This window comes from Salminus brasiliensis, chromosome 17 (assembly GCF_030463535.1).
Source record: "Salminus brasiliensis chromosome 17, fSalBra1.hap2, whole genome shotgun sequence".
NCBI lineage: Eukaryota > Metazoa > Chordata > Actinopteri > Characiformes > Bryconidae > Salminus > Salminus brasiliensis.
In genome coordinates, this window is record NC_132894.1 from 26,479,567 (window position 1) to 26,490,904 (window position 11,338).

The 11,338-nt window shown below is 40.3% G+C and overlaps 1 protein-coding gene across 2 annotated transcripts in view; it reads right to left on the bottom strand.

The window, feature by feature from the left end:
• tspan18a (tetraspanin 18a) overlaps nt 1-11,010 on the bottom strand; it is a 34,962-nt gene extending 23,952 nt beyond the window's left edge. The window contains exon 1 of one of the 2 annotated variants that reach the window (XM_072659970.1): nt 10,806-11,010. The gene's annotated coding sequence lies outside the window, so the exon portion shown is untranslated. The remainder of the gene's footprint in view (nt 1-10,805) is intronic. The other variant, XM_072659971.1, reaches the window with a different exon arrangement.
• Between the last annotated feature and the right edge of the window lie 328 nt (nt 11,011-11,338).

Sequence of the window (11,338 nt, forward strand, 5' to 3'; positions counted from 1 at the left end):
ATTAGTTTTGCCATTGGGAGCCACATCACCACAACAAGCACCACAACAATCAATAACAATTATCTCAGTGCTGACCTATAATTTAAACTACATGGGAGCAATTTTTTTTCTTTGCAGTTCACTTATCTCGATTAAAGGAGTAGCTCCATGATTGTGGGGAGACTGCTGAAACAGACCAACAAGACCTTTGAGACCTAATCAGATAGGCCACAATATCATTACGGAAAATGTCTCTTCATCTTTTGATCAGCGTGAACAGCAGTTTTCATTAGTGCACAGCAGGACACACTGAACGTAAGGGTGCATAACATCTCTACTGAACTGTAAAAGGGTAGTTCCCCTTTGAAGATCACCCTTATATAACGTTATATAACGTTATATATATATTTTCAGTATTCGAGCAAGATCTCATATCACTAAACTGGAGCAAACCTGGCCAATGAAACACAGGCAAAACATAAGCTATTTAGAAATACTGAGAAAATGAACAAGAACGCTATGCAAATTGTTGCACAAAAAGCCATGGTAGTGATGCTGTTCTCAGTGGGAGAGGCAACCGAAGCATTTTGCTGCTGCAGTTTCACAGCTGGCTCTGCAGCAGAGGAGAAGTGGTTGTGATTTTGGAGGCTCGGGGCCGTGTGGCAAGTTCATCTGTCTCTCTGTGTGGGTCTGATCCATGGGGGATGCTGAATACACACTGACTGCCATTATCTCCTCTCTCCCTGACACACTGACAGAGTAGCTTCTCTATTAGTGAGGCAGCTTCAGATGCTCTCTCAGACATGACCTAAGGTCTAAAAAAATATTCTCCATCTTCCTTTTTAAAGCTAATGGGTAATTTATCATTTTCACTGAACACACACAAAATTGCACACAGCCAACAATTGTTTATGCCTGTTACGTTCAAGCTGCTTCTCCTGCCCCAATAGGAATGTACAAACTAATTGAGAGGAATATTGCTCTAGGAAAGTAAAACAGCTCTAGAAAGTAAAACATTCCAATGATTATGGAATGGAAAGGGGCCAATATCACACACCAATATTAAAACAAGAAAAAGCAAGGTACCTCCACAAGGCTAAACAGAAGAGACAATTACTAAACACTGCATGTTCTTTAAGGGTGCTTTAGTAAATGCAATGGTTCTAAATAGAAGTGTGACAAATTGTATAATACTGCAAAAGGCAAATGTAATCAGCCATAACATTAGAAACACTGACAGGTGAAGTGAAAACATTAAATATATTCTATCTATAATGGCATCTGTCAAGGGGAGGGAAATACTAGGCAGGAGTATTGCCAAAACATCAGGCATCAGGGTTCATCAGGGTTTTTTTGGTATGCAGTGGTCCAAGAAAGGATCAGATATCATAGGACGCCTTCTATACTTTGAATGGTCAGATCTGTTGTGGCGGCTCATGGACCTATTTAATGTTAAGTGAGTGATACTAATGTTATGAAATATGCTTTGAAAATGTCTCCGTGTAATGATCCAGCCACAAGCTAATATGTTAGCCCACACAGCTATGGCTAAGGGAAGCTATCAGTCATTATTCAATTATATAAAATGATATGCTGCAATACATAATTAAATTAATTAAATAGGATGTATAGCTGTATCCCTAATAATTGCTCTGCTATCTATGATGGTGTTTAGAAAATGCATTTTCAGATTCTCTCAGGGGCAACTGTGGTCACAGAAACATTACAAGATATCTGGAGATGGACCATGCTGTTCCACAATATTGGTTCTTACATTCTCTGACATTTCTTTGTTCTTCTTTATTTCCTCCATGCTCAGTGTTGTACATGGACACAAAGACTGAGGTAACCATTTATACTGGCTAATTGTGTGACTTGTTTCATTGCAAACGAAAGAAATAACAGTGTGAATACCAAAGCATTTGTCTAGGAGAAGTGATGCCAATATTTTGGCAATGACTGCCTGCCATTTCAGAAATGTTTCTTGCTTGTCATGGTACGTCTTTTGATGGCGTCTCGTTTGTCAATCAAATGAGTAAACCCGCCCACCTATATTGTGCAACCTGCTTCTTTTTAAGCAGGAGACACAGTTAAAAGGAGATACCCCCTAACTGTGTCTTATTGCCAGAATGGGAATGTGACGGTTAGAATCTGTAGAGGGATGAAAAAACAGAAAACCTACAGCTGTCAAAGTCTCAGGGGAAAAAATAAGTCACCAGAGGCAGAACAAGGTCAGCCATTTTCCAATTCCATAGTCATATAAACACAGAGACATTTATGGAAGAGCTGAGCATTCAATGAGTCAAAGAACCATGAGAAGGGACAGGCACACTAAAAATAGCTGCAACTATGTGATTAGGACTATGAGAATTAGAACAAAACAAAAAACGCTAATAATATGGTCGTAGTTGGTTGTCAGGAAGAAATGTAATTACAGTTATGTGGCTCAAAACAAGTAAGAACATACCAACCAGCCAGGACCTATCAAGGCTTAATAATGGAAAAGACTTAAAAGGACAGAGTCATGCCATCAGAATGCAGAGACATTAACCACCAGATGTAGCTCTAAAAATATCAATTTCAATCCAAATACCTACTTCTGAGGGGTCACAGGCCCATTACATCCGTTACATCTCTTGAAGCATAAAGATCTTTTTGAGAGCTGTAAAATATTTAGAGCAGCTAAATGAGAATCAAAGGCATTTCACTGCTGATCAACTGCAAAGAGACACATTTCTCTGAGGCATTGCAGAGCCCATGATGAAATGTGGAGAAATCTTTAAACCATTAAAAAGGCTCAGCAACAAAACATACACTGAGGACAATTGGAATGTCTGTAACTGAGCAGAGGATCGATGGCAATCCACCACAAATCTACATTAAGACCCCACAGAGAGGAACCTGCCAGCACACATCTTTTGGTGCACTGCCGGTATAATTTTCCACCTGGCTATGTATGTACTGAATGAAATCTTACATAAGTAAGTTTAAAACGGTGTTATTGAGAGATCTTTCCTTCCTGATCTAATTAAGGTGGATGTGTTTTAAAAACCTGCTCTCTGTGGTTTCCCGTCTGAGCAACTGAGAAAAAGAAATACAAGAAACCCTTCACGGGTACTTTAAAATCTAAACATGAGGTTGCTTTTGTCGTAGCCATAGAAACTAGACGTCTAGAATGACGTTCTGTCACAGTGTGAAGAGGAACAGAAGTCAAAGCTGTCAAATAAGCCAAGGATCTGCACTGTCCATGAGACATGGTGGATTATAGGCTTTTCACATGTAGCAATGGCAATTTACTGACAATAGCAAAATGCAAAGTACTGCAATTGCTATTTATGTGGTATATTTCTATGGTTTACAATACGAAGTAAGCAGTGCCAAAAAATAATCTTATCTACACTCCAGATGTTTCAATGTAGAAATGTTGGTCAAAAGTCTTAGAATGTCCACAATTGACATAATTGATTATTTTGTGCAGTTTTACAGTTTACAGCACTTAACATCCAGTGACCTCAAATGGTACAAAGGAAAGCAAGTACCCAGGGCTTTTGAGGAAAAAAAATGTAAATAAAAGGCCTGTTTGGTTAACAGTTTACATCTGGTTTGAAACAATGGAGGAAAATTAAGCATTGAAAATTGATGCAAACAATTCATTTACAAGACCTTTGTCTGTGGAAAAGCAGTGCTGGGACAGACTGTGTTACTGCACTCTCAACTGCAGCATTTAGGCACAAAGAAACACAGCTAGAGCATTAAAATTCTTAAAAGTGTAGCTTTTAACTGTGGAGAATTATTACAAATACAGCCAGGGTGTCACAAGTACATTTTCATACATCATCAAAAGGCTCTTGAAAAAGGGAGAAAACCGACAAGACAATGACTAGATTCTGATTCTGAGAGTCAACAGCTTGTGTGATAGGAGGCATACATGAGCACCTTGCAGCACAACCTGGAGCTGCAGGTTTGACAGGGTGAGTGGCATTACAAAAGCCATTGCAAAGATGGCAAAATAAGGTGTTCTAAAACTTCTGACCAGTAGGAGATACTCCATACATCATGGAAACATTCTCACTGCTCATTTCCATTTATACTTCAAATATCTTTACAGCCTCTTTTTAGAGAATGCTGTCTTCAGGAACACCGGATCTCATTATGATTTATAATTAATTTCTCGTTAGCATTTCATGCACTGTTGATCTAGAACAGAGAAATATTTTCACATTAAGAATCCTTGATGTGCACTGTGAGCAAAATGGAAGCTTTTTTTCAAGACCAAGCTTTTTCTGTCCCAATTAAATTATGGAGAGTCTGTAATCATACCTGCCATTAAACACAGCACATACTTCAATATCCTTCCATGCTTCAGTGCTTTAAGCAGATTGTTACCTTAACATGGGCATTACAATTGGGCATAAAAAATGAAGCAGGCCTCTCAAGCATAGCAGGTAAGCAACCATAACAAATATTATAGATCATCGTTCGAAACAGCAAGGGTGAAATTGACTATATGACAGTTTAGCCTTGCACTCAATGCAATAAATTAGACGATTCAACCCTGCAAGCACCAAATGTCATCTTAAGAGCTCTGAAAGATTTTCAGAAGGTCACTTTAAAAGTCATTCCAACAAAAGTATGCGTACCTGCAGCAACTGACATGCCCTTACAGCAGTAAATAGAAAGAAGAGTCAACTGGAAAGGTCAAGGTGTACTTGTTACCTACGCACCAGAAACTCTCTTTGAACAATTGTAAACTATAACAGATGTTTCAGCTTTGAAGATAGAGGCCGAAAAAGAGACTGGCTGATTGGTTGATCAACAACATCATTGTGTCATGACCTCAATAAGGACATAAACATATGCTCTGCCCATAGATGCATGCTTTTCAGAACATCCTGTTTAACATAACAAAATTCAGGTTTGAGTTACATGACGTTTCCTACTTAAAATGTTACACTAGCAATATGGACTACCCTATAGTGTTGTACCTGAATGAAACTAGACAGGTTGGAAATGACAACACTTCTGCAACCATGCAAATGTGAACACAATCATATATATATATATATATATAAAAAACTACACCTGATGCTGAAATAGCTCACTTGAAATTACTAACACACTGTAAATTTCTGTCAGTGCTGGGTTTACCCACATAAAAATGCAGGTGTAAATGCACTCAAGATGCATTTAAAACAGATCTGATAAGTTAAACCTATTTTGAAGGTGGTCTGAACATTTTAGTTAGATGTTTCAGCCAATATAAATGCGTCAACCCTTACAAGCCACGAAACCCCTCCCAATCCTTTGAGGGCACGTTCCCCTGCTGTTCTGTTATACCACAATGTGTTTTACTGCACGTGGTTCATGACCACAATGACTAGTCCAGGAGGCTAAGCAACTGTAAACATCTTGTGAACATCAACTGCAAGTGTAAGAAATAAAAAACACCATGCAATGCTGTTGTCATTTTTTTGTAGCAGTAGCCATATTTTAATAAGTACAAGTAAAACAGGTAATTGGTGGTATGAGTAGATCAGTCTAACTAGAGATATATTTAAGTGTTAACAGATTATCAGATTACAATTCAGATACTACTTACATTAAAGGACTAGTTGTAAACAGGGTCTTCATTGCCTGTTGCTTTTAAAAACACTAATTAAAATCAACCACAATAAATGCCCAAAAATATTCAAGATTAATATATTCCAAAGGATAAACTGTCAATTTATGGACAGAGCCACATATCAGTATAACAAAGCCTGGGTACTGACAGAGCAATGTAAAGAAGAAGAAAGGCAGTTCTGTTGTGATGAAAAGGCTCAGCATTGTCAAATAGTGCTCAGTTCAAGGTCTGTTCCCCTGCTGAGATCCTAGAAAAAGGAAAAGCGACGCTCACACGCAGAGGATGAAAAGGAGAGGCAGATGGGACTGCAGCTTGTCCCCGGACATTTCGCAGAACCCCCCTACAAAGACACCCATCCACCTCCACATGGGAATCACGGCGGCTGCCTGATTGTTACACACAGCACTGCATCCTCACTTTCACTCACCTAATTAGCTGGTGAACAGCATGGCCCAGCTCCCTGACTTGCATCTGAAAGCAGCTAGGAGCAGATACACCTGTGAGCTTTATCCCCTATCTCTCCCCCCATACTGACTCTATACAAAGCTTTACAGATTGGTCTGGATGGCTTCCTCATAGTCCTGGCCTGCATTTAGAAGGCTGGATCTGGGCCCTACTGGGTTGCCATTGATCCCGGCTGTGAAGAAAACATTAGGGCTGCAGGCAGGTGGAGCCGACACAATGAAGCTCTTTAATAAGGCGCTGATCAAGCCCTGCACTACTTTTGATGCTCGAAGGCAGGCAGAGCACAGTAGCGCTGCAGTAGCAGGGTGGTGGGGAGAGGGGGAGCGTAGTGAAATGTGTCCCAAATTAAAACATGAAAAAGCTGCTCTTCAAGCCTGACAAAAGCAAATACTTTCTACACCGCAGAAATACACAGCAATCACTGCTTCCCAGATACAGAAGTTCATTTGTGTGTGTGTGTGTGTGTGTGTGTGTGTGTGTGTGTGTGTGTGTGTGTGAGTGCATGCGTGCATGACCTTAATTCAATAGCAATGTATTGTGCTGACTTTGGAAAAGAAAGGCCATTTGCTGATGAGTTGTTTTGTCCAAGTCGTGTAACCTTTCTAACACAAGGCTGCTTCTACTCAAGACCTTCCATATACTGCAGTTAGGGACAAACTGCATTACCATCACTTTTTTGCTGAGGACGTATTTTCCGAAACGTTTCAGTGATGAACTGGGCACGTTTACAACAGGTAAAAGCATTCTAAAGTACTTCAGGAAATTAGGGCTACACTACGTATCGCTTCAGCATTGTCATTGCAATATGAGCATGCGCAATAGTCACCGTGCAGAACATGCAGTGTCATGAAAGGCAAATTTAACTAGACTTTTCACCATGTTTTATTTTCCATGACATAAATCCCAGAGGTAGATTGTACTTGCCCAATATCATTCATTTTACTACAATCTTGGATAAATGGAGTGCATTATTCATATCATGAAATGTTGGATTACTGACTTCTGGAGAAATCTGGTGAAAATTCCTGTATTTTTAATATGTATGTATAAAAAATACATACTATTCACTGCATGACATCCAATTAACTAAAACTAGTTATGCACTCTCTGTAATGAAGTGTTGTAAAAGTACCAGTAGTGTTTCACAATTTAGAAAAACATCATCATCTTCACTGACATATTATAATGCTAAAATATCATATTCACCATCGTTATAAAAAGCAGTCACGATAACTAGTAGTTTGCAAGTACAGACCACACCCGGGAAAGGCTGAGACAAACTCTGTCCCATTAAATGAGATTGGTGCCATGCACAAAGAAGGCAAGAGACGAGACAGTGGTGGGCGCGAAGATGTTTGTCATGGAAGTGAAGAAGAAAGGGAAGGATATACAGGGCCTGGGAAATGGGGAGGTGGAGTTCTTCTCTCAAAATAAAATTATTACAACTTAATTTTGCTAGTGTGGACCACACCCTGAAAAGGCTGATTTTAAAAGAATGCTAGCAGTTTGTGAGCTTTTCAGAGGTCATCAACATGGATGTGCACGTAAGAACAAGAAGAAGTAGAAGCTGCACTGTTCTGAGTGAGTAGGCAGAGAATGACACTGGGTTAAAACCGCTAAGAGAGGAATGCACTGAAGGTTCAATCAAGGAAAATTATCTCTTAAATAAAGAATTATAGTGGCAAGATGAACCCCTAGGGTAGTGGAGCAAATGGAGAGCTGGGTGCTGGAAAGCAATTGTATGCAAGTCAGAAAAAAGGAAAAGGGAAGGTCTGGTGGAAGCGCTGGAAACATTAGGTCCATTAAGTCCAGTAGGTGGAGAGTATTCTGGGAGCAACATCTTTTAAAATGAAGTCTTAGGCTAGGAGTGCGAGTTGGCACAGTCAGGGGTTTATTGAAGGATTGTTTCTGAAAATGGCGGCATTGAAGTTGGAGGAGGTACGGATAGTGCTGCCAAGACTCTGAATTTCGGAAACTGAAAACATAGTTTTGCAGTGTCTGAGAATCTGGTTAGAATCTGGTTAGTACGAATTGGTCGTCCCTTACTGATGGCGTGTACAACTAAAGCATTATCTGAATGATTGAGGATGACTCGCCCTGTTTATTTGTGTTCCCAAAGAAAGGCAGAAATGTCGACCAGGTACAGATCCCACAAAATAATGGAATTGCCAAAGCTGAAATTAACGAGGTTGAGATCCGTGACTGAGGTAGGTCAGTTGAGACTTCAAATGCAGGTGTCGGTATGAGACTACTAGGCAATGTGAGAATTGTTCATCATGAAAGTGAAAGGGAGAAGAGAGGATAACTAGGGCCTGGGAAATGAGGAGGTGAAGTTTAGGGGGTAGATACAAGTCCACTTTGGTTCCAAGTAGTTTAAGGGGGCTGTTTTGGGTAAAAGTGAATTTTCCTCATTTATTTGGTAATAAAAGCATTAGATTTACTATCCTAACACTGTTAGTTTAAAAATACACTTCCCTTTTCAGTCCACAAATGGAAACTAAGCTGCCCAGTTTACACATGTCCAGATGTAAACCCATTCATTTACATACATCAGCCTATTTAGCAGCATTGGACATAATGTGGTATATAGTAATGTGTTATACTGATGCAGTTATCTATTAAAGTAACAAAATAGTATAACTCATTACAGTTAATGACTTAGAACTACATTAGATTTGTGTCTGTCCTTGTAAAAAATAAAATGCAAATGAAGTATTGAAATAAGAACGGGATTCCCCTGTACTTTCCAGTTGGCTGTATTTTAGATCAGGGTAATTTAGCAGTAAAGTAATAGTAGTGAGATGGCATTTTTTCCAAGAAATAATAAGTAACTACCACAATACACTTATTTAATCATTCATTTTAGCCCTCGCTTATTCATAATAAAGTTGAAAGTACAGTTTCGGTTCAGGCTGCTTTTCAAACAAGGCACACTATATAACTGCAAATCAAGACAGATCGTTTAAAAAATGTATTTTAGTCATAGAAGCACAATAACAAGAGCAGCCTCTTAAAATATATTACTTTGAATTTTTACAGTCACTGGCAGGAGTGTTTACTTTGCAATTCCACAGCTCCTTCTGCCAATCACAACAGTGTTTACCCCCCTGCAGTCACAAAGCCTGGCCAGCCATTGCCTGCTGTCAATACACTGACAGGGTGTGTAATCAACTTAAACTGTCTAACTGCTAGTCCTCTTTTTAAACGCCTCATTGTTGCAGGTGTTGGTAAGCGTGAGAGCTGATGTGTCTGGTGGCTCAAAATCAGTGTGTTGTATTGGCATGCTGACCCTTCCTCACCTTCCTTCCTTTCTGGGTAAATGCAGCTAATCTGTTCACTCGCTGAGGGGGAACCAGCCCTCAGCGGAACCCTCTCTTCTCGTCTCCCACAGACACTTCAATAATCCTACCGCCTGCAATCCCCCCTGCTCACCTGCCAATCAGCTACCGGCCCACACTGCTGCTCCTTTTAAGTAGCTTGGCCTGTCTTAAGTAAAGCCTAGGGATGAAAAGCAATAGATAAGGGGGGGGGGGGGGGTAAAGACTTGTGCTGATCTAAATGGGATTTTCCTGACAACTTTCTTTTCCTTAAATGATGAGTAGATTACTAGCAGAATGTCCCAGTGATCAAGCCCAATTCATGAAAGGGACCACAAGACAGGGGTGCCTGTTTTGAGAAACACACACACACACAAGCTTTATGTCTGCCTCTGCCACCCTGAATTACATTATTAGTGAATTATGGCTGGAAGTCGCGTAAGATAAACAATCAAAGTCCCTGACCTACAATAGTCTGTTTCCTTGTGATAAAGGCAGTGGGCTTTTCTATGTTTCCGTCAGAGTGGTGTTCGAGAGAAGCTATTGACTAAAGTCCTTTGAGCTTGCTCATGATTTAAATCTAGAGGAAGAAACTTAATGGTAAAAAAAAAAAATCAGTTCTGAAGGTCGCAGCCCAAGGAAAACAAGTTTGAGCACAGGGGGGATGACAGCTGCTTCACGGCGGCCATGGTCGTAAGACAAAAAGAAAGAGAAAAACAGCCTTCCCAAGAAACCCAAACACATCCAATACACATTTCCAACGCTTAAATCAACAGTACGTAAAACATCACTTCATTAAAACGAAACTTCATCAACTTCTGACCTGACGAATTCAGTAATGACAAAGAACTACAACTAATCGCGTGCAGGGTCCCAAAAATCTACTGTACATGGAGTCTCAAACGGTCGAATAAGAGAGGACTCATCGAGGCACACATACATACCTCAATCAGAAGCTACGATTTACAGTAGCTACATTATTCACCAGATTTTATAGTTTAGAGCTAAACGAAATAACAACGTTGCCCAACCTCAGCAGTTAGTTAGCTACATGTGTGGTCGTGTTGCTGGACTCGTGTTAGTACTACTTATCTAGCTACAGTCAGACTTACAGCGAGTCAGCTAAAGATTTTCACAACGCTAGAAAGCAAAAGACGCTACAATTCGCAACTCTGAGATAAACAATGATTTTATGTCATTATAACAAATATAGACACACTAATGTATCTAGCGAGTTTAACCACCTATAAGTCCGCGTAGCTTAAAAATAAATAACCACAGGAAAGCACCCTTTTGTGAAATTACTCACTAAACAGCTGCATAGCTTCATTCCAAGAAACTTCAGCTCCTGTACGCCGTTTCGTGCCCCAGCCTAACGTTACTAACATGAGTGTTTTCTGTGGAGAATTGAGTCCACTTACCGTATGTTGTTCAATCCAGTGTCTTCAGTACAGTTGCGCTTGCCGACGTGAGCAGGCTATCCAATAAGGTAAAAAAAAAATGTGCTTAAAACTGACCCGTCGTGTGGCTACCCGGTCCCGTACTTTGTTCGCTCATCCCTCTAAGCTCAGCTAAAGCTCTCTTCCACTGCCGATCCGGAGTTGTGCTCGGCTGGGCTCGTGCAGCCACTGCCCAGGGGCGGGGGCGCGCGCGCAGTGCACGCCTCCACTTAGCAACGCAGCTAACGGCTTCTCTCTCCATAAAGTTCAACAAACATCTAAAGGTGACGCAAAGTCTGATTCAGTTTACCGAACCGACTCATCTGGACTGGTTAAAATGAATCTAACATCTGTTCCGGGCTGAGCGGCGGGGCCATACTGATTCCCTTTTCAGTCCGATACCAGGGTTAATATCCCGATATTAAGACTGATATCGATACAGTGTGTCTCTAAAGTGAACTATTTGGGATATCGGCAGTGAACTGATAAACTGAAAAATATATAAATTGTATTGA